We start from the raw sequence: 23,192 nt of genomic DNA, 5'->3' as shown, positions 1-23,192 counted from the left end.
GAAAAACATGGCCCATCTTGCCTGCCGAGGGTTCAGACGCTTAGCAGACCGGAGGTATTCCAGGTTTTTGTGATCGGTGAGTATGGTGAATGGATGTTGTGCTCCCTCCAGCCAGTGGCGCCACTCCTCCAACGCCACCTTCATAGCCAGAAGCTCCCGGTTGCCTACATCATAATTGCGCTCTGCTGCCGACAACTTTCTGGAGTAGAACGCACATGGGTACGTTTTTGCAGGATTACCTTGGCGCTGTGAGAGTATAGCCCCGATGCCCGTGCTGGAGGCGTCGACCTCGACCACGAATGGGAGTTCTGGGTCTGGGTGGCGGAGAATGGGTGCAGAGGTGAACCGCTCCTTCAGAGCTTGAAAAACGTGCACTGCTTCGTGGGTCCAGGAGAGGCGTGTGGTTTGTCGCTTAGTCATGGAAGTTAGAGGCGCCGCAATACCACTGAAGTTTCGAATGAATCGCCTGTAGAAGTTGGCGAACCCCAGGAATCGTTGCAGTTCTTTCAGCGTGTGTGGTTGCGCCCACTCCAGCACCGCCCTTACTTTGCTGTCGTCCATCGCCACCCCCTCCTGACTGATGACATAACCCAGAAATGAAGTAGAAGTACGATGGAACTCACATTTCTCCGCTTTGGCATACAATTTGTGCTGGAAGAGCCGCTGCAGAATGGCCCGGACATGTTGGACGTGTTCTTCAAAGGTTTTGGAATATATGAGGATGTCGTCGATGTAGACGATGACCCAGCGATTAAGCATATCCCGAAAGACGTCATTGATGAATGATTGGAAGACGGAGGGACTGTTGGACAGCCCGAACGGCATAACAAGGGTCTCATAGTGGCCGGTGGCAGTGGAGAAGGCCGTCTTCCATTCGTCACCCTCTCTGATGCGAATCAGGTTGTAAGCGCACCGGAGATCTAGTTTAGTGAAGTACTTGGCTTGCCTTAGCTGTTCCAGGGCTGCGGGGACCAATGGCAGAGGGTAACGAAACTTAACGGTGATATCGTTCAGTCCACGGTAGTCTATGCAGGGTCGAAGACTGCCGTCCTTCTTTTTGACAAAGAAGAAGCCAGATGCTGCCGGAGATGTCGAGGGTCGGATGAACCCCTTGGCCAGTTCTTCCTCAATGTATGCTTTCATAGCTGCTGATTCTGGTTGAGACAGGGGAAATATTCTGCCTTTGGGGGGCGTGGTACCTGGAAGCAGATCGTTGGCGCAGTCACTGGAACGGTGAGGAGGTAATTCGGTCGACTTGCTTTTGCTGAAAGCAACCGCCAGATCGGCATACTCAGCGGGAATGTCGGGCTCGTCAGGGTTGGGCTCGTGAACTGAGACGACCTGGACTGGTATGGGAGTGATCTGTTTCAGACAGCACTCGTGACAGATGGCGTCCCACTAAACGATCTGGCCCTCCTTCCAAGAAATGAGCGGGTTGTGAGTTCTGAGCCACGGGAGACCAAGGATAACTGGATTGTTGGGTGAGTGAATTACGTAAAATCGGATGCGTTCTTGGTGAAGTACTCCCACACTTGCAGTGTGAGTTCAGCGGTGATGTGCGCTATCCTTCCTCCTCCGATGGGTCTCCCATCTAGCGCCTCCACTGTCAATGGAGAATTGCAGTCCGTTAATGCGATGTTGTGTTCAAAAGTTGTCCAAAAGTGCGTGCGTAGTTATACATAGATCATTCACTGTGACTTGAATGGGTATTTTGAGGCAGTTGAGGGGATAGTCGGTGGAGAGTGGAGGACTCACCGCTTTCGGGTTGGATGGATTGGGTCGGATGGGGCAGTTGATCTTGACGTGGCCTGCTTGGCCGCAATACAAACACAAATGAAGCTGTCGTCTCCTCTCCCTCTCTTCTGGACGAAGCGGGGTGTATCCAAGTTGCATGGGTTCAGACGTGGGAGTTGTCAGAGTGGGCAGACGGGCTGAGCATCGAGACCGGAGGAGATTATCGATGTGAATGGCCAGCTCAATGAAGTTGTTGAGTGATTTTCCCTCGTCGCGGCACGCGAGCTCGGCTTGAAGCTCTAATGACAGTCCCTTGCGAAACAACAGTTTCAGCGTGTCTTCGACCCAGTTTGTTTGTGCGGCGAGGGTTCGGAAGCTGAGAGCGTATTCGGCGGCTGTGTTTTTACCTTGACACAGCAACAGCAGTTGATCTCCCGCGCTCTTGCCTCCCTCAGGATGGTTGAAGACCTCTTTGAAGTTTTGCAGGAAAGCCGAGAAGGTGAGAAATACAGATCCATCCTCTCTCCATACAGCCGTGGCCCAATCCAGCGCTCATCCCGTCAACAGAGAGCAGACCAAGGAAATCCGACTGGACTCGGTGGGATAGAGAGTGGGTTGTTGGTTGATGAACAGCGAGCATTGTAGAAGAAAACCCTTACATCTCGCGGGGGTTCCGTCAAACTTCTCCGGGAGTGCGAGGCGTGGATTTACGGCGGGAACGGCCGTGAAGGCCTGGCTGGCGGGAGTCGCTGGCGGCGGCGTGGCGGCCTCGGCGGCGTCGAATCGAAGACTCTGTAGAGTTCTCACCAGCTCCTCGGTAAGAGAAGTCAGTCGATTCAGTTGGTGTTGATGTACCGCGAGCTGGTTGGCCTGGGCGGACAGCTCGGTGGAGATCTGCATGATTGCTGCTGGATCGCTGTTTGGCGAAGTCTTCTGTAATGAAGGGTCGGCAGAATGGGGATCCATTTGCAGCTTTATTTAGAATAAACACCAAGGCAGACAGGGGCAAAGGCAAAGACATAAACAGGAACAGGCAATGGTCGAGGCAGGCGGCAGACAAACAGTATCGGGTCACAGGCGGAGATCAGGGCAGGCGGCAAGCAAACACAGTCCAGTATACAGGCAAGGTACAGGGCAGGCAGCAGAGAATCACAACAGGTAAACAGTCCAACAGTAACAGAATAAACAGTCCACAAGAAAACGCTCAGAAATGATCACCGGGGCAAATCAAGACTTCGCGGTGAGTGTGTGTGTGTGTGGCTTAAATAGTGTGAGCGTGATGGGGTGCAGTTGTGTGCGCAATCAGTCCCAGGAATGAGGGCCTATGGGAAACGTAGTCCGATTGGGAACAGTCAATATTCGGGTGATGGCTCCCTCCGGTGGTGCGGAGGAGGAGGCGAGGGAGCCACATTCGTGACAATATTATTGCAGTTTGTTTTGATTTAGCCTATCATTTAATAAAGGATAATGTATGTCACTCTTTCATGTGTACATGTGTTTTATTTGGCATTGGTAGCACACACTGTGTGTTTATCTTCACAAATTCTAGTTCCACTTCACTGGATCAATAACTATGTAGTGTACTGGACATTCATGAGAAAGGTGGGAGACCACAATGTTTTTGGAGCTTTGGAGACAACAAATAACGATGATTAATACATTGTGTTACAGGTTCAGTGTGAATATGAGCCTTTTTTAAATGCTAAAATCATTACAGATTATAAAATATGTCAGCAGACACTATTCACCTAATTTGTACATTTTTTTTTTTTTCACCAATCAAGTCACTTACCAGCCTGAAACATGTTCTTGTAGTTAATCTTGACTTGCTGCCAGGTCCTTTTTTTTTTTTTTTTTTTGGCCAGACATGTTTGTTCTTTAAGAAGGATAGATAGATAAGAGAGATAAAATAGATGCACATAGTGGATAAGTGTTTGCAATTAATCTTCATGATAAATTTCTGAGTATCATGCATTGTTTTTTTTTTTATGAACAAATCTAAATGAACATATTACAAAATCATATTTTTTATGTGTATACTATGCAAAAACGCAATGACATCACAACGTCATTTAGCAACTTTTAGCAACAAATCGACCCGCCTTTAGCAACTTCCTCTGAAAATGAGTTGGCAACACTGATTATATGTTTCACCTCTTCATATGTTTCCATTAGAAGCTGTTGCTCACGGGTTTTATCCATTTTTGGATATCGATCCTGTGGTCTGTTTAAGAATGCCGTGAACATGCACGTATCCCGACTATCTAAACCTGGCTTGACATAGCTGAACGTACTCATCCTGGCTCAGCAAATGTGCAACAGACTAAGCCAGGATTTACTGATTAAACTAGGTCAAGCTGCGCTTTTTCTGTTATCCTGGCTTTCTTAATTCTTCTTTTGTAATAAAGAAGAATTAATTAATCAATTCTTCAAACGGTTGTAATAAAGGCGAGGGACGGATCTATACGCAGCGGTGTATATTTATTTAACAGAGCTCTATATACTTAGATCACTAGAAACAGAACAACCGCCGTATATTGCAATCATTATGAGCACAAGTTGTAATTGCTGCCGAATCATGAACACGTTTGTTTCTCCTCAACTGAGTATGACATTAAAGGATTAGTTCACCCAAAAAATAAAATAATGTCATTAATTATTCACCCTCATGTCGTTCCAAACTAGTAAGACCTTCGTTCATCTTCAGAACACAAATTAAGATATTTTTGATGAAATCCGAGAGGTTTTTTTTATCCCATATAAAGCAACGTAATTTCCGTCATTCAAGGTCCAGAAAGGTATTAAAGACACCGTTAAAATTGTCAACGTGACTACAGTGGTGCAACCTTAATGAAAGCAACGACATTACATTAAGGTTTGTTTTGTTTTGTTGGCAAAAACAAAACAAAAATAACAACTTTATTCAACAATCTCTTCTCGACCCTGTCAGACTCATACACAGTGAACGCAGTGCAGAGCTTCCGTGTCTATGTCCGAACGCCGGCTCAGTAATGGGCAGCATGACGCATGCCTGTGATGCTGACGCAGGAGCCGGCCAATACTGAATCAGCGTTCTGACGTAGAACCTGGAAGAGCTGCAATGTAAATAGTGTAGCAGAATGACAGGGAGAGATGAGTTTTTGAATAAAATCATTATTTTTGTTTTGTTTTTGAACACAAAAAGTATTCTCGTCGCTTCATAATATTAAGGTTGAACCACTGCAGTCACATCGACTGTTTCAACAATGTCTTTAGTATCTTTCTGGACCTTGAATGACGGAAATTTCGTTGCTTTCAATGGAGGATAAAAAAACCTCTTGGATTTCATCAAAATAACTTAATTTGTGATCCGAAGATGAACGAAAGACTTACGGATGTGGAACGACATGATGGTGAGTAATTAATGACAGAAATTTCATTTTTAGGTGAACGAACCCTTTAATAAATAGAGCTGATGACTTTGATGCCATCACTGATCAGTCTGACAGTTGAACTGAGTTTGTTATGAACTGTAACATGACGACACATTCAGTCAGCTGCAGTATCTCAGTAAAGGCTGTTGAACTGAACTGTTAGACGCTCCATTACTGACACTGCAGTTCCACACAGTAGAAGAGCACAGTGTGTTTTAATGCTGCTGGAGCTCATGGATGTTGTTCAGTACCAGAGAACTGAGAAATCTTCCACCCTGAACACTGATATTGTGTCATTCAGAAACACAATTAAACCAAAGAGCTGCTGCAGTTTATTACATCAACTAATAATGAGCCCAGAACAGTGTAGAATGAATGATAGAAAGTGTTCAGTGACCTTACAAAATATTAATAATGACCAAATCAATAATATACAGGATTCTGTCAATAGACTTCAGAAATGTGTGTATAATTGTTTGACATGTTTCACAACATGAGGAAGTTGTTGGAAAATGTGTTTGTGACTGATCTACAGTCTTCAGGATAATGATTTAAATAGAGAGAGTCACTTTGCATTGTCACACATGCTTCAGTGCTCTGAGAGTGTTTATAGTGCTGTGAGTTTAACACTTCATGACTGAGAGCAGAACAGAACACAATCTTCATCATCACACAAGACAAAAGAACAACAATGAACAAAATCACCTTCTTCATCTGGACTCTTTCACTGTTTGCTCAAGGTTTGTGTAATGCAGCTCTACAATTATTCTCTTGAAATATTAAATGTTTATAATTTTAGATAAAAAAACTTTTAAATTTATAATTTTATTTATTTATTTACTACTTCTTCTTGTTCTTTCTCTCAGAGTGTAGAGGACAGTACACTGTAACTCAGAGTCCATCAATAACAGCAGTTCAACCAGGACAAGAAGTCAGAATAAACTGTAAAACCAGCAGTGCAGTGCACAGTGGTAGTTACTTACACTGGTACTTACAGAAACCTGGAGCAGCTCCTATACTCCTCATATATTATGCAACAAGCCGTTATACTGGAACTCCATCTAGATTCAGTGGCAGTGGATCTGGCACTGATTTCACTCTGACCATCAGTGGAGTCCAGACTGAAGATACAGGAGATTATTACTGTCAGAGTTGGCACTATCTAAACAGTAAAGATGTGTTCACACAGTGATAAAGAGTGGTACAAAAACCTCGGTCAGTCAGACGTCACAGTGATGCACTGATACAGCTGAGAGATACTGCAGCTGCTCATGGAGCATCAGAAACACAATGGAAATGTTTCAAATGCACTCTTGATCATGTGATATTTCTTAAAGAGGCCACATAATGCTCTTTAACATGTTCCTTTAGTGTATCTGTAGGGATCATCCATAAGCCCAACAACAGAATCCAAATGTGTGGGTGAAGGTATAATGCATGAAGATCTCTTACTTGAGCTTCTGTAAAGTTCACTTTATTTAGTCTGACTCCAGTTTCGAAAGATTATTACATTTAAACTGTGTTTCTAATTAAGAGCTAACCATATATATATATATATATATATATATATATATATATATATATTAGTTATGTATTAATTTAGATATTTGATTTACTGGGTATCCCATACTTTCAGTTATTCGTTCATAGGGTACTTTGATGGCTTGGGTAGAATATTTCCTTAACCAATCCCCTCTAACCGTCAGTCTACTATGAGCGACAGATGGAGAGGTGCGGTAGATCCTTTTCTTATTTAGTTTTAATAGCCTTGTTCAGACACACTCTGTGAGTTTAAATCTAGACTAAAAACACAAAATCTCTTTAACCTGGCATACACATAACACATTATCAGTTTGCAAATATTAAATCAGTAGGAACTGGGAACACTTCCCAGAACACCCGATGTACTTGGTACACCATAAGAGGAATGGCATCTACACTAATATTAGTCTCTCTGTTTATTCTGAGGTTACCGTAGTCAGCCAGATCCGATCGTGTCATCTAGACAATTTCTGGTGAAGGCCTCGCCGACACGACAGCCAGAGGCACAGATCCTCACAAAGACCACAAGAACCAGACAAGTCCTCCACACAGACCTCTATGGCCAGCTTTGTCTCCATACTGGCGTGATGAATCTGATCCAAAAGAACTGGATGAAATATTTTGAATGCTTCCGATCCGTAATCCAATTACTGGCTTGCAATGCAGCCTGAATCATAATCACGCTGCGTTCTTTGGAAATGTCAAGCTCACTGTATTGCATTCACTTATCCTGAGCCTAACAGAAGTGCATTTGTCCACTGCACAGGTGATTATGATGGGCTCCTGCTTGGAGACAGGGGCTATATGGAGACAGGCAGCATTTTATGACAATGTCCCGACCACAAACCCGTTACAATGCAGCTCCAGACAGGACAAAGGCACACACTGAAATGACCTTTGTGAACTGAAGGGAAGATTTCAGTGTCTGAAAAGTCTGAGGGTTGCACCTGACAGGGTGTGTGATGTTACTGTTGCATGTGCCATAGTCCTCAACACTGCCAGCATCAGAAAAGAGAGGACACTGTGGTGGAAGTGCAGCCTGATGATGAGCTCCAGCCACCGCTCTTGGACCAACCTAGTGACAGAGCTGCACAGGACAGAACTGTGCAACACCATTTTAATTATTGACCTTGAATAAAAGACAAGACAAACATGCCTAGGCCCATGTGCATTTTCCCCCCTTACTTTGGACAGGACAGTAGAGAATAACAGAAAATGGGGGGGACAGAGGGGAACAGCATTAGCAAAGGATCTCAAGCTGGGATTTGAAAATTGAGTCACCAGAGACACAGTGGAGTTATATGTCAGTGCACTAACCACAGGGATATCAATGTTTATTGTGCATTTTATTTCACTTTGAACACAGATGATTACAAACTGTTGCACTTTTTAACTTTTTAATGTAAAAAGATGAAGTTACTCCATATTCCACACTTGCTTGGGAAGTGGTAAGAGTTATGGTGTATTATCTATAACTGAAGTATTGCAGTATGTACCAGCATCTCTTCTTGTTTTAACCACTTTTGTGTTCCCTGGTGTTAATAAGGTTTTGGAATTTAACAGCCAATCCCAGTGCTGCCAGTCAAGTATTCTACTATCCATATATATATATATTATATCTTTTTTCAAGCAACACATGAACGCCTTATCTCAGATAACTCAATCCAGTTATACTAGTTAAATTCACATGTGTATTTGAGAACCTAACTAGCCACAACATAATTAGCGAGATTAGATGATCTTGTATTTGGCATTTGATCTCAGAAGCGCTTTATGAAAAACAGAACCAGGAATCAAAGAACATGAGAAACAAGAAAACACACTGTGTGAAATACTGTATCTTACAATGTGCTGGACTTTCTTATTCCAGAAATACAGTAATTTCAACCGTGTTTTTAAGCATCTCTTTTTATGTTCAAATACCAAAAGACATTTTAAAGTTCAATAAAAAACAACTGTATTTCTCTGAGATGAACTGCACTCTCTAAATGAAGTTCTGCAGTGTAGAATGAAACTTTTATTGTTGCTTCTACTGATTCACACAGCCTGATCTGATGAATCTCAACTTGATCATGATGAACAATTGCAGAATTAACAGTGATTAACAATAAAACATTAGAATGTTTATATTCTAATATACTGGACAATGTATATATATATATATACTGTATATACATTATTTCATTAGTGTTGTACCTCATAGCCAATCACCTTCTCCTCAATGAGTCTTTCGTGGATATCATGAGTAAAGGTGACCTGAGAATCATGACTCCTGCCTCTGTGCTTTGAAATTAGTTACGGATATGATTGTGAATGTAATGCTGATGACTTTGATGCCATCACTGATCAGTCTGACAGTTGAACTGAGTTTGTTATGAACTGTAACATGACGACACATTCAGTCAGCTGCAGTATCTCAGTAAAGGCTGTTGAACTGAACTGTTAGACGCTCCATTACTGACACTGCAGTTCCACACAGTAGAAGAGCACAGTGTGTTTTAATGCTGCTGGAGCTCATGGATGTTGTTCAGTACCAGAGAACTGAGAAATCTTCCACCCTGAACACTGATATTGTGTCATTCAGAAACACAATTAAACCAAAGAGCTGCTGCAGTTTATTACATCAACTAATAATGAGCCCAGAACAGTGTAGAATGAATGATAGAAAGTGTTCAGTGACCTTACAAAATATTAATAATGACCAAATCAATAATATACAGGATTCTGTCAATAGACTTCAGAGATGTGTGTATAATTGTTTGACATGTTTCACAACATGAGGAAGTTGTTGGAAAATGTGATTGTGACTGATCTACAGTCTTCAGGATAATGATTTAAATAGAGAGAGTCACTTTGCATTGTCACACATGCTTCAGTGCTCTGAGAGTGTTTATAGTGCTGTGAGTTTAACACTTCATGACTGAGAGCAGAACAGAACACAATCTTCATCATCACACAAGACAAAAGAACAACAATGAACAAAATCACCTTCTTCATCTGGACTCTCACACTGATCGCTCAAGGTTTGTGTAATGCAGCTCCAATTATTCTCTTAAAATATTAAATGTTTATAATTTTATATAATATTTTTTTAGAATTTATAATTGTAATATTATTATTATTTTCTTCTTCTTCTTCTTGTTCTTTCTCTCAGAGTGTAGAGGACAGTACACTGTAACGCAGAGTCCATCAATAACAACAGCTCAACCAGGACAAGAAGTCAGAATAAACTGTAAAACCAGCAGTAGAGTGTATGGTGGTGATGAGTTACACTGGTACTTACAGAAACCTGGAGAAGCTCCTAAACTCCTCATATATGCAGCAACAAGCCGTTATACAGGAACTCCATCTAGATTCAGTGGCAGTGGATCTGGCAGTGATTTCACTCTGACCATCAGTGGAGTCCAGACTGAAGATACAGGAGATTATTACTGTCAGAGTTTCCACTATCCAGGCAGCACTAGGGTGTTCACACAGTGATAAAGAGTGGTACAAAAACCTCGGTCAGTCAGACGTCACAGTGATGCACTGATACAGCTGAGAGATACTGCAGCTGCTGATGGAGGATCACAAACAACACAATGTTTTATTAAACCTTTCAGAAACATTATTTATTTATTTTGATGTACTAAGCATGTAACATCATCTTTATATTATATAAATGTTAGTGGTGCTTGGCACTGCAAAACTTTCCACTACAATGTAATCGAACTGCAGGAAAGTCCGTCACTTTAATTGCACTTCCATGCTTCATCACTAGATGGCGTGTCTGTTACATAACTGAGTTCTCTATCTGTCAGTCACTTTGACGTTGTGTCGATGTGATGACACTAGTGTAGTGTTTCTCAACCTTTTTTACTCGATGGCCTCCTCCTTCACCAGATCAATACTGCAGTGCCCCCCTAAGATGCCTGACATTTCCTCTTATACTGAACTTCCACAGCAAAGAGAGAAAAGTGTTTGTATTTAAGCCTTTTTATTAACATTTGTTTGCATTATTGCTTTTCTACTGCATGTTTTGTAATATTCTTTAATATTCTTTTTGAAAACATAATTGGTAAATTACAGCTATGCTTTATAACTTAAAAGAAATCCCTCTGCTAAATTATAATACTCTGATGTTATCCAGGTCGAGTGATTGCATCTGTGCCAACAGAACGACTGAGACTCCCATCTAAAGCCTGTCGGTTCACGTCGTCCCTGATAACAAGAACTTAATGCTGTTGGACAGGCTGTCTCTGCTGTACATGCCACAGACATGAACGAGGACAGTCCCGACCCAGCACACATGCAGGAACTATGCTCGTCAACCGATTTATTAATAATTAATAATCATCAATAATTAATTATAATAATAATAAAGTTTTCAAAAACGTAATTTCTCTCATCACTACAGCAAACATTTTGAACATGTGTATGTTTGGCTTTATATTCATTGATATATCAGAAAACATCAAAAACTGCCAAAATTTAGCAGAGAAAATTCAAAATATCTCACTTCCTGTTGGGTTTTCAGATTTTGGGGCTTTTTTGTAGGTATTGGGCTGTTACATCTGTCTACCAAATTTCATAACTGTACGTGAAACATAGCACGAAGGGTGCTTAATTGAAATTTTGTAGGTGGCGCTATCGAGCCATTGTGCCACACCTAATTCTGAAACTCATATCAGATGTAAATTTTCACCTCTTCTGACGTGTGTGCAAAGTTTCATGAGTTTTCGAGCACGTTTAGGCCCTCAAAAATGCGATTTATTTCGGAGAATAAGAATAATTGGTTGAGCAATTACAATAGGGTCCTCACACCATCGGTGCTCGGGCCCTAATAAAACATTTGCATTTTGTTTGTAACATTGTATCTGGAATGGTAAAACATTGTTGACTTATCTTAATTGTCTGAATTTCTGAGGAACTCTTATAGCGCTGCAGGACTAGCCTACAGCAAACACTGAACCAGACTATTAAATGTTGAGCAAGGGATCTCATTGGCTGCAGGATCAGCAGAGACCAATCAGCCTGAGTCATTTGGTATTGATGTGATTGCTTACAGACTGCATGTAAAGGACCGATCGAAGCCTGTGCCATCTTCAGTTTCATGACTGAACTAGATTTCTGACATGACAATTCTTGGAGAGTTTGTCATGGTAATGAATATGACAATGTTAATGTGTTTGGTCTGCTGCTGTTGATTATATCTGCTGTAGAGTACAGAACTTTCCACTGCCAAAACACACACAACATGCTGCTGCTGTACGAGCAAACATGAATCACCCCATAGCAGATCTGGACAGGTGGAGCTGGGGGAGGTGGAGGGTTTCTGAAAGTACACTGTACTGCTACAGCAAACAATAGACAAGTGTTTGAATGTTGAGCAGCAAGATCATTGACTACTGATACAGCAGGAATCATTCAGTTGTGTCCTGTAGAGAATGATGTGTAAATGTGTATGTCTGACTCTGTATATTTACTGTTACTGTGCTTTGGTGATGTAAAGCCTTTCTTTTAACCCTGTCAGTAAAACTATTGGACTCTGAATGTATATCGTCCTGATCTCTCTTCTGTCTTTTGCATTCAGAGGGTGTTTTACATGAGCGGCACATGCTTCACTGCTCTGAATGTGTTTATAGCTCTATGAACTGAACATGACATGATCAAGAGCTCTTCTTCATCAACCAGCAAACATGACTTTCAGCTGCAGCTGCTCATAAACACAATCACACACAACACTGATCACAGACAAACACTAATAACACTAGATCATTATCAACATCAATCTTGTGTTTATGAAGAGAATGAGTCAGTGTTTAATATGATCATCATGTTTTAGGTGTAATATATGATCCCTGTCAATCAAACTGAACAGACTGAATTCAGTCACTTCTGCTGTCTGGACGTGATGCTTTCCATTTGATTTTCATGACATTTTCATATATATTTTCATCACCACATTTTCAGCAGAAGTGAAACTGGTGTGTTCCAGTCCAGATCATGTGACCAATCAAACAGTGAGACTGAAAAGCCCATTTGCATTGTCAGGGTGGAGTGATTGTGATCCTCTCAGAATAGAGCAGCTCTGTCTCCAGAGACCATGTTCAAACCCCAAGAGCTTTATTTGACATTTACATCAAGTTTGTGAAAAGCACCTGCATCTTCATCTGTTAGTTGAATGATGTTGTCAGACACAAAGTGAACTTGTTGAGAAGCTTTATTGAATGTTACAGCAGATTGAAAGATCACACAGTGCTTTGACACGCCAGCTCTCTTTCAGTATTGAGTTGTAAATCACTACAGCTGCAGCACTAGACTCATGTGAATCCTGCCTGACACAGGACACTCAGATACGGCTCATCTTCAGGAGAGAAACATCAGCACTCAGAGCTCTTGTGGAACGAGACCTCATGAGGAGCTCCATCATGTGTTACTCTGCAGACGTACACCTCTCCCTTTTCCCAGCGTGCTTTGCTGAGGGTCAGGACGCTACTGCGGCTGTAGCGGCCGTCCCGCTGGCTCTCTGCGCTGGTCACGACCCCCTCGGTGACCTCTGACCCGTCCAGTGTCCAGCTCACCAGCGCCCCCTGTGGAGAGTAAGAGCTGAGCAGGCAGAGCAGTGCGGCTGAGTCTCCAGAGATCTGCAGAGAAGAGGGCGGCAGCAGAGACACTGAGGGCTTCACTGTGGGACCAGCTGCAGGAGACAAACACAACACATTCACAAACACAAAGAAAACACACTGTTTCACTCACAGCATTTCAACAGCAGCAAAAATCATGACAATCTGATCCTTCATGTCATTCAACATCACTAGAGCTGATATAATATACAATATACAAACTACACAATCACTATATACATTTAAATCAAACCTCAAGAAGTTAAATTAAACGTTGTAACACACTGACTGCTTTAATTCCAGCAGTTTTAAACTCCAACACCTTTAAGTTCTTAAACATTAAGTTCTTAAATTTTACTTGAGATATTCAGCTCAAAATGTAACTCAATTTCAAACAGAATTAAAACAACTGAATCATACATATATTTTGTTTGTATTAAAAAACACTAACATGAGCAAAAGAGATTCAGTATCATTGACTGAACTACAGAAAATATCAACATTTACAATCTGATGCCAAATCTCTTTTTTTCCCACATGATATCTACAATAAAAGATGAACTATATGAACACAGTGTAGAAATAAATTAAGGAAAATTAAACTAGTAATAAACTGATTAAATTCACAGTGAGACACATTATGGAACAATTTTTAGATTTTTTTGAAAGGAATAATGTCATTCTTCTGAATGAATAAACATGACAATATTAATTGTTTTAGATTTAATAATTACAAAACAATATCAGTAACACTTTACTTAAAGCCTTTATACACAATGAATTATAAAAGTATTTTTAATGCATTAATTAAGCATCATTATACACATTATACTGCATGTATGATCTCATGAATAATTAATTAAGCATTAAGTTATAACACATAATATCATCTATTCACTGTTACACCTTTAGGAAGTATAATGGGGTAAAACAAATTGCAAACAACCAATTTCAGATGTAACATTGAATTTGTCAATATAATGGCTTTTAATTTTGGTTACAATTATTTATGAAAAGGCATTATTTATGGATACCTTCATAACACATTATACATAAATGCTTCAAGTACAGTTTCAGCACAATATTATTATAAAAAAAAAAATGTTTTTGTTTCAACTGTAAAACACTTTCTGAATCTAAATTGTATTTTTTTTTTAAAAATTGTTAATTAAAAGGACTTACCGAGCACCAGTTTAGTTCCTCCACCAAAAGTCAACCACAGTGATACAATCTAATGAAACGGTCGTACAAAAACCTCTATTCCACTCGAGTGAACACAAACTCCAGCAGAGAGAGAGAAACAACACTTCAACACACTGATATTAGAAGAAACTCAGATCTTCTCAACACTCAAACATTCAGTTTGGATGAAATGCTTTCTGATATAACACTGTGTAAAGAAATATATCTGATGATCTGTGACCTCTGAGGTGACCTTTGACCTCTTTTATCATGGATGATGTTGTGAGTTTCTCATAATGATCTTCTGTTCTTCATATGAAGCTCAATCATCATGATTCACAGAAAAACCTGCAGCTTCAAATAAATTAATCAATAATTCTGAACATTTCATAAGCACATTGTTTAATCTAGTGTCACATGACCTGATTATGAGTCCTGATGAACATGTCAACCTTCATCAAAATACCATTATTTTTTTTTTTTACTCTAAATACAGTAAAACTTTTTCTCATTGTTAACATGTTTTTAAAGATGTAGTACATTACTGTACTCACAAAGAAATAATTATTGTGTTTGACAAATATGTTTAAAATGATCAACTTTCATGATACTATAGTCATTTCAAGGGCCTAAAAAAATCTTTTATTTTTCTTCCTTAAGTTGGCCACCATTTTGAGATCACATGACCAGCTGAATGCTGCTCACTTTCCCTGCGTCCCAATGTCCATATTATCCATCCTAAATAATATGTGAGATTAAAATAAGTGTGTCCCAAAGCATAGTATGTTGGAAAGGGTATGCCAAAAGTCCCCGGATGGTCTACTATTTCCGGTAGATTTTGGAAGTGTGGATCCGTGCACACTACAAAGGCTAATATTGCCCACAACCCATTGCGCTTTGGATGAGGATTCAGTTCAGAACTACAAACACGAGTAAAAAGTGTTAAAGTACAAAACATGGCGGATATGCGCGACCGACGCTGAGAGGTTTGAGTGACTAATAATCAGTTCAACCTGATAGAAAATATTTATTTAATGTTATCCGTGTTATATTTCATCTGCAATACCAATGTGGACTTTTATAAAGATCCGATTAGCCATTAACTTTTAAATGCATCATTATGCATTAATATGAGGAGAGTTCTCCACATGACAGACCCGCGACTGCAGATCAACGTGCTACTGCATTTCTCTCTGATACGGTAGGAAATTAGCTGAATGAAATGTGGAGGATGTATGATGATTGACAGGCCAGTTTACGGTGACAGGATGCGACAGAGAGCAAAGATGCAATTGTATGACGTGATAGTATGTCCCAAAGCTTGTCTACTCTTTTGCTACACACTCAAAAGTATGCATTTTTTGTTCACAGAAAGAGTACATACTTTTAGGGCGTAATATAAGTAGGCGAATTGGGATGCAGCATCAATCTTGGTCACATATTATCAGAAACATTCACCTTATATAAATGAATCATGAATGAGAGTGAATAGATTATTTCTACAGCGGCACTGAAAGCTGAAAATGCTTCATCCACACTGACAGATGTTCATATAAAGTCAAAGACTAGTGTCTTATCAGTCTGTCAAACATAAACAAAAAACATTTTATAATTAAAATTAAAAAATATTTACAATAATCAATATTTACAGTTATTACAAACAACATCAATATTAGGTTGCACTTTATTTCGAGGGTCACTTTTGATATTCTACTAACTATAAGTAACTTGTCAACCTCTCATTAGTGTATTAGTAGACTGTAGTAGACTGTTAGGTTTGGGTTCAGTTAAGTAGAATAAGTTGACATGTAGTTGTAAAGTTACTTACAGTCAGTAGAATGTCTAAAGTAGACCACTGAAATACCAAATCTTATATGTAGAGAGTTTATTAGTTTGTTATCAGCACACTCTGTTGTAAATCCTGCCCACTTCTTTGCATTGTCACACATGCTTCAGTGCTCTGAGAGTGTTTATAGTGCTGTGAGTTTAACACTTCATGACTGAGAGCAGAACAGAACACAATCTTCATCATCACACAAGACAAAAGATCAACAATGAACACAATCACCTTCTTCATCTGGACTCTGACTCTCTGCATTCAGGGTAAATATCTTGTATAAATATCTTGAAAAATAAACAACCACATCTCATTTACAGTCCAATAACCATTAATGACTAAAATATGTTAATTTCAGAGAGCTGGGGACAAGTGACAGTGACTCAGAATCCAACAATAAAATATATCAAACAAGGAGAAACTGTTACAATCAGCTGTAAAACCAGTCAGCCGATTTCTGGCTGTAGAGACTGTGTGTCTTGGTATCAGCAGAAACCTGGAGAAGCTCCTAAACTCCTCATTTATTACATAAGAAGCCTTCAGTCAGGAACTCCATCTAGATTCAGTGGCAGTGGATCTGACTATGGCAGTGATTTCACTCTGACCATCAGTGGAGTCCAGACTGAAGATACAGGAGATTATTACTGTCTGAGTTACCACAGTGGTACAGTGTTCACACAGTGATAAAGAGTGGTACAAAAACCTCGGTCAGTCAGACGTCACAGTGATGCACTGATACAGCTGAGAGATACTGCAGCTGCTGATGGAGGATCACAAACAACACAATGACAATGTTTAGCAAAGTTTCGAAAGACTTTAAAGGTAAATGTAATATATAAGATTTAAATACATTCTCTTAACCCAGTTTATTGTTCATTGACTACTCTTAGTATGCCATTCATAGGTTTATTTCCCCTAAATGTGTAAACATTGAAACTCCCAGGCACCATCAAGACATTGAGAGCGTCCGCTCAGATCCGTCAATCTCTTTCCAGATGAGACCATGACTGACACGTTACATGTGAAAATACCTTCAGTTACAGAGTGAAGGCCAAACTTCACTGCATTTAGACCCACAAAGATTAATCAGGTCTTGAACGTGTCAAGGCAAACAGGGCATTGGATCCTCCTACAGCACTGGCCCTCCAATTCTGAAGGGGGAATTAAACACAAAGTAAAACACAAACAAACACACACTTTACACAATATTTGTACATATATCTGTAAAAGACTTAATCAGCTCGACATGTGCTGCCAAAAAGCAAACAAAAACACAACAACAACCGAACCTGTTCTATGCAGTCAATGGGGCGCTGCGTCCGACAGCAGGAGCAACCTGGTTTAGAAACTTCATGAACCACAAGCAAATTCAAAATAACTAAATACAAAAAAGAACACAAATTAACAAATCAGTTAAATCACAATACAGTTAGAACAAGCAAAAACAAATCAATCCCAAAAGAATGAGAAAAAAAAAAAAAACTTACTGGTGGATAACTGCCCATTGTACACCCCCTCAAGACTTTGATTTGAGTTGATACATACGAATGTTCAAAATTAGGAGTAAAGCACCAGGCAGCAGGCCAGACTAATGACCCGGCTGATCCCACAAGTGTCGCATGCTGGAAGAAATTGGTTAGGATTAACGAGTAAACACAGTGCGATATCACGGTCAAACTAATAGTGCTGATCTGATGGTCCGGTCCAGCAGCTCAATCACAAAGGCTGATCTCACACAGCTCCAAAGATTGATCCCAGAAACAATATAACGGCCACGAGAACACAGTTCGATGTCCAAGCAGTCATCTATGGTGAAGCAAACATGAACGGCAGACATCCAAGCAGCAGTTTAAAGGGAAACCAAAGACCGCTGCAACGTCTCTTGCATTGACTCACACATTAACTGTGTAAATACAACACACTCCAAGAGTAAGGATCACTAGCTAGGTCACTAATAAGCAACCAAACCCATAGTAGAAATGTCTGTCAAATGGCGACTCCCATAACACAGGGAACTCCATGGTAGATAGAATGCATTTCCATGGAAACAGCCATCACTAAAAGCATCCCACAAATGCTCCTCAATCCACACTACAATGAAATAATGTAACCCTGCATGGCACAAACAAACAGCCCACATCACGGCTGAATACTCCTACCTCTCGGACATTCACACGGTGCGCCGGAAATCCTGTAACTCCGTCACTGACGCTAGGCAGACGCACTTCTGCATAATGTCAATACTGACGCTTTTATATTCCACCAAACAAGAGCACAATTAAAACCCGCCCCCTCCACATCTATCTGAAAAGGTAGAAACACTTCTACAACCACACAAAAACATGATGGAAATCTATAGATCCCCAGTTGATTTAGCTTCAAAAGACATTGATTCATTAACTGGGAATTACCATTGTGTTGGTTTTGTGTGGTTGTAGCAGTAGTTTCTACCTTTTCAACAGAAATGACCTTTATCAACTCTAGAGGTCCCATCCACTTGCATTATATGGACTCACAGAGAGGAATTATTTCTTTAAAAATGTTTGTGTTCCTCTGAAGAAAGAAAGACATTTACATATGGGATGACATGAGTGAGTAAATGTGAGAATTTTCCTTTTTGTGTGGAGTATCCCTATAACACATGATGAGGAGAGCATCAACTGTAGCACAAATGAAGAGTAAATGAGAGAAGAGTAAATATGACCTTACCTCTTCAATCTGAAACAGTGCAGTCCTCAAAAAACTGGACTGCTCTGTACCACATTTCTCCTTGTGTAGGCGAACGTTTTAGACAACTTTTCTTTTACTACTGATCCGAAATCAGTCAGTAGCTCACATCATTTTTCAAGGCTTTCATCTGTTTCTCCAGTTGGATTAGCAGGGCAAAAGTTAACCTCTGCTCTCTTCGGTTTCTTCACATTTTTGGCTAGAAAGCATTTATCCCTGGTCTTGTTCTTCAATGAATTCAGAGCAACTTCTAAAGTGTTACACTTGTCATGTTATCACCTTGCTTTTATGACATGCTATTTCATTTGTGTTATGTACTGTATTGCAATAACATGGCCTCGCCCCCTTTGTTGTGTGTTCTCAGGGGCGGGGTTTATGTAAATTGTAGGGTTAGTGATGTCACCAATCCAGGAAGAAGCTCGTTGTAGTCCCTACCAGCTGTTTGTTGTAGTCCTTAAACAGAATTCTTTAAAAGAAAATATCTCCCTTTGCTTTGAACTTTGAGCATCGTAACTTTGCAGATGTTGTTTATGCTCAAACAGCAACATTACACACTAACTAAAGTTAAAAAAGTCAAATCATAATCAACCACCCCTTTAAGAAATGTGCATTGTGCAATAAATAAATACTCCAAATAAAGTTTAATCATAATTTTATATCAGTAAGTTCTAAATGATATGTCAATAAATATGTTAATGGATTTGAAGGATACTTAGTTTGAAATAAATGTATTTTAAATAGATTTTGGTATCCACCTTATTCCTACGCCCATGAAGCTTTGTGCGAACTATGGGTGGAACTTCTGTTAAGCTGTAAACAGTCAGTGAAAGACTCGCTCTATGAAAGAAATAATACGTTTTTTTTTTTTTTTTAACTGGGTACGAGATGACATTTTTCTACTCACCCTTCAACCAACGAACATTAAAAGGACATTTAAAAGTGTAAAAGCATCAACAAGGTACTTTCAACAGGCCATGAAAAAGCAAGATTCTTTCCACAGAAATAACGGACGGGTTAAATATAACTTTAGTGATATATATCTGTATTATGTAATATACGTTGCCTTTATAAAAATGTCCATGAACTTCAGCATTGCGTGATACTATTTCAAAGTGATTTCCATCATTTTTACAGATAATAAATTGTATTTACCTGTGAAAACAAACCTAGAAAGAGACGTGAGGCTTTGAGGAGAAAAACGAGAGATTCTTCGTTCATTCCAGTGAATTATTAATGGGATATATCGTACATTATATCGGAAGAACAGACCACAAATGTGCAGTATATGTTGTCCTTTTTCATACTATTACAGCGGCATGAAAGGGACAAAAGAAAATAATCACGAGGATAGAAAGCAGCGACTGAAAAGAGCTCTTGCCATAGATATTCGTTATAACATGTTACGTTAAAATACCAAGCGTTACGTTATTCTCATGATGTCTGAATATAAAACATGAAAGAAAAATTGACAGCTCATTCAGTCAAACTGACAGATAAGCTTTATTTGTAGGGCAACCTTAATTTCAGTCTTTTTAAACGGAAGTTCCCCAAACTAGAAGTGCAGCCCATAATTTGAAACGCAGTAGGCTAGTCAGGAATAAGGTGGATAGGGGCAGCATGGGAAGTGGGAGTGCTGTGGACCAGCTACACCAGCACAGTTTTTCTTGACCAGTTAGACCAGCACTAAACCAGTCTGGACCAACATGGCATTCATGCTGGTTTATGCTGGATTTTTCAGCAGGGTGAGTTGACATTATCGTCCCACTCTCTTATCTGTCACCTTCCTCCAATGCATTAAGTATGGAGGTGATATTAATATACTTCCCTCATAATTCAGGAATGGGTGAATTGTCAGAGCAGAAAGTGGACTTTGTCGCTATTAGAGTCCCACTTTCTTATCTGTCGCCCCTCCAGCACAAGTCAGTGATAGTGTAGACGTGGAGCTGAACTCTACAGGCCCTTCAGGAGCAGGTTTGGACACTAAACCAATGAGACAAACATTATAGTCTTTATCCACCTTGTTTTTAACATAAGAGCAGCTCGGCCATTTGTAAATTGAATGTGTCTGGCTTCAGGTGTCATTCGCTTCTGAAGACTTTGGGAAGAGAAGATACAATATGCTTATTCTTTGTCATTTATTTATGAGTGTTTCATCAACTTTGGGCACCTAATATCCCAGGGGTTGAATTTTATTAAAATATAACAGATATAACTTTTGTCTTTTTGTTATAATCCTTTAACCAGACTATCAATGAGAAACAAGAAGTTAAATCAGACTTTATAAACATTGTATTTCAAGCTTGTCAATTCTTTGGATATGTTTATTTTGGGAATTGTCTTTGAAATGTCTTTGAGAGTGAGCTGTAGTCTTCAGGATAATGATTTAAATATTGAGAGTCACTTTGCATTGTCACACATGCTTCAGTGCTCTGAGAGTGTTTATAGTGCTGTGAGTTTAACACTTCATGACTGAGAGCAGAACAGAACACAATCTTCATCATCACACAAGACAAAAGAACAACAATGAACAAAATCACCTTCTTCATCTGGACTCTCACACTGTTTGCTCAAGGTTTGTGTAACGCAGCTCTACAATTATTCTCTTGAAATATTAAATGTTTATAATTTTAAATAATATTTTTTTTTTTTTCTTGTTCTTTCTCTCAGAGTGTAGAGGACAGTACACTGTAACTCAGAGTCCATCAATAACAGCAGTTCAACCAGGACAAGAAGTCAGAATAAACTGTAAAACCAGCAGTGCAGTGTATACTAGTAGTCGTTTAGCCTGGTACTTACAGAAACCTGGAGAAGCTCCTAAACCCCTCATATATGATGCAACAAGCCGTTATACTGGAACTCCATCTAGATTCAGTGGCAGTGGATCTGGCAGTGATTTCACTCTGATTATCAGTGGAGTCCAGACTGAAGATACAGGAGATTATTACTGTCAGAGTTTCCACTATCCAAACAGTCAATATGTGTTCACACAGTGATAAAGAGTGGTACAAAAACCTCGGTCAGTCAGACGTCACAGTGATGCACTGATACAGCTGAGAGATACTGCAGCTGCTCATAAACACAATCACACACAACACTGATCACAGACAAACACTAATAACACTAGATCATCTAAATGAACATAAATTTGCTTGAAGCTCATCAGTATTTTTGCACATAACATGAATATTTTGTTGATGTGATCATGGCTTTTATTACAGTAAGGACTGTTATTGTTTTATTAGTGTTTCATAGTAAGGACTGATTGCCAAAACCAGTTTAATAATATGATTGTCATAATTTAATTACATTTTTATATTTTTTTTTTATAGGATGATTGTAGTGATGTTTTCATTTGTTGTATGTAGAGATTGTGGATCTCTTCTGTTGTGTTTGTCTCTTCTCCATCTTCACTCTCAGTGTTTTTCATCATCTCTCTGTTCCACATGATGTTCACTTGAGTTTCTCTGTAAATTATATTCAATGTTCTGAATTCAATCCAAACATGTTCTCAAGCTCAACTCTTCAACAGTGAATGTAAGCCACATCTTCAAATCTCACACCACTGAATGATTTACTGTCAGAGACTGGGTTGCTCTCCTCAAATATGTCTCAACATCGTCTCAAACTTTGCTCAGATTTGCCAAAGTCTGAAAAAGTCCATTTAAAGTCCAAATGATCTGAGCTCAAGTTAACTTTATTGTTCATTCTGTTTGTCACGGAGCAGAAATTTGTCTTTGACACTGGTGTCATACATATACATAAATACATCCACAGAAGTGCTTAACAACACGACACACACTGACACACAAACACAGAAATAAACAGAATTACACTATCCACATCATTCCTAACATATTTCCAAACATCCCACAACAATAAAAATTCATCTAAACAATCAATTAAAAAGCACTATATTGCCAACCGTTCTCTTGCATTATTTCAGAAAATAGTGTGATTTATAATAATCACTGCCATTGGGACAAATAATGTTTTATACGCATTACTTCTGGCCAAAGGAATTTTGAGTTTTCACTCAGATGCGAGCATTTCAAAACCAGAGTGAAGGGGGTGAGTACGGTCTTTAAAAATCACAATTGACATTTTTTTTTTTTTTTTTTTCCATAAAATGATCAAACAAGTCCTAGAGTGAGT

At 39.5% G+C, this 23,192-nt stretch overlaps 2 long non-coding RNA genes and 1 gene segment (V, D, J or C); 2 read left to right on the top strand and 1 right to left on the bottom strand.

The window, feature by feature from the left end:
• LOC127506925 (uncharacterized) overlaps nucleotides 1-14,660 on the bottom strand; it is a 69,413-nt gene extending 54,753 nt beyond the window's left edge. The window contains exons 1-2 of the long non-coding RNA XR_007928142.1: nucleotides 14,477-14,660; nucleotides 9,979-13,368 (exon numbers count right to left, since the gene is read on the bottom strand). This is a non-coding gene — a long non-coding RNA (uncharacterized LOC127506925). The remainder of the gene's footprint in view (nucleotides 1-9,978; nucleotides 13,369-14,476) is intronic.
• LOC127506802 (immunoglobulin kappa light chain-like) overlaps nucleotides 1-23,192 on the top strand; it is a 339,850-nt gene that overhangs the window by 57,931 nt on the left and 258,727 nt on the right.
• LOC127506929 (uncharacterized) lies at nucleotides 16,458-21,956 on the top strand. The gene is made up of 3 exons (XR_007928146.1): nucleotides 16,458-16,579; nucleotides 16,672-21,612; nucleotides 21,708-21,956. It is a non-coding gene; the product is annotated as an uncharacterized LOC127506929 (long non-coding RNA).

Source organism: Ctenopharyngodon idella, chromosome 24 (genome assembly GCF_019924925.1).
Source record: "Ctenopharyngodon idella isolate HZGC_01 chromosome 24, HZGC01, whole genome shotgun sequence".
NCBI lineage: Eukaryota > Metazoa > Chordata > Actinopteri > Cypriniformes > Xenocyprididae > Ctenopharyngodon > Ctenopharyngodon idella.
This window is presented reverse-complemented; position numbering and strand designations above follow the sequence as displayed.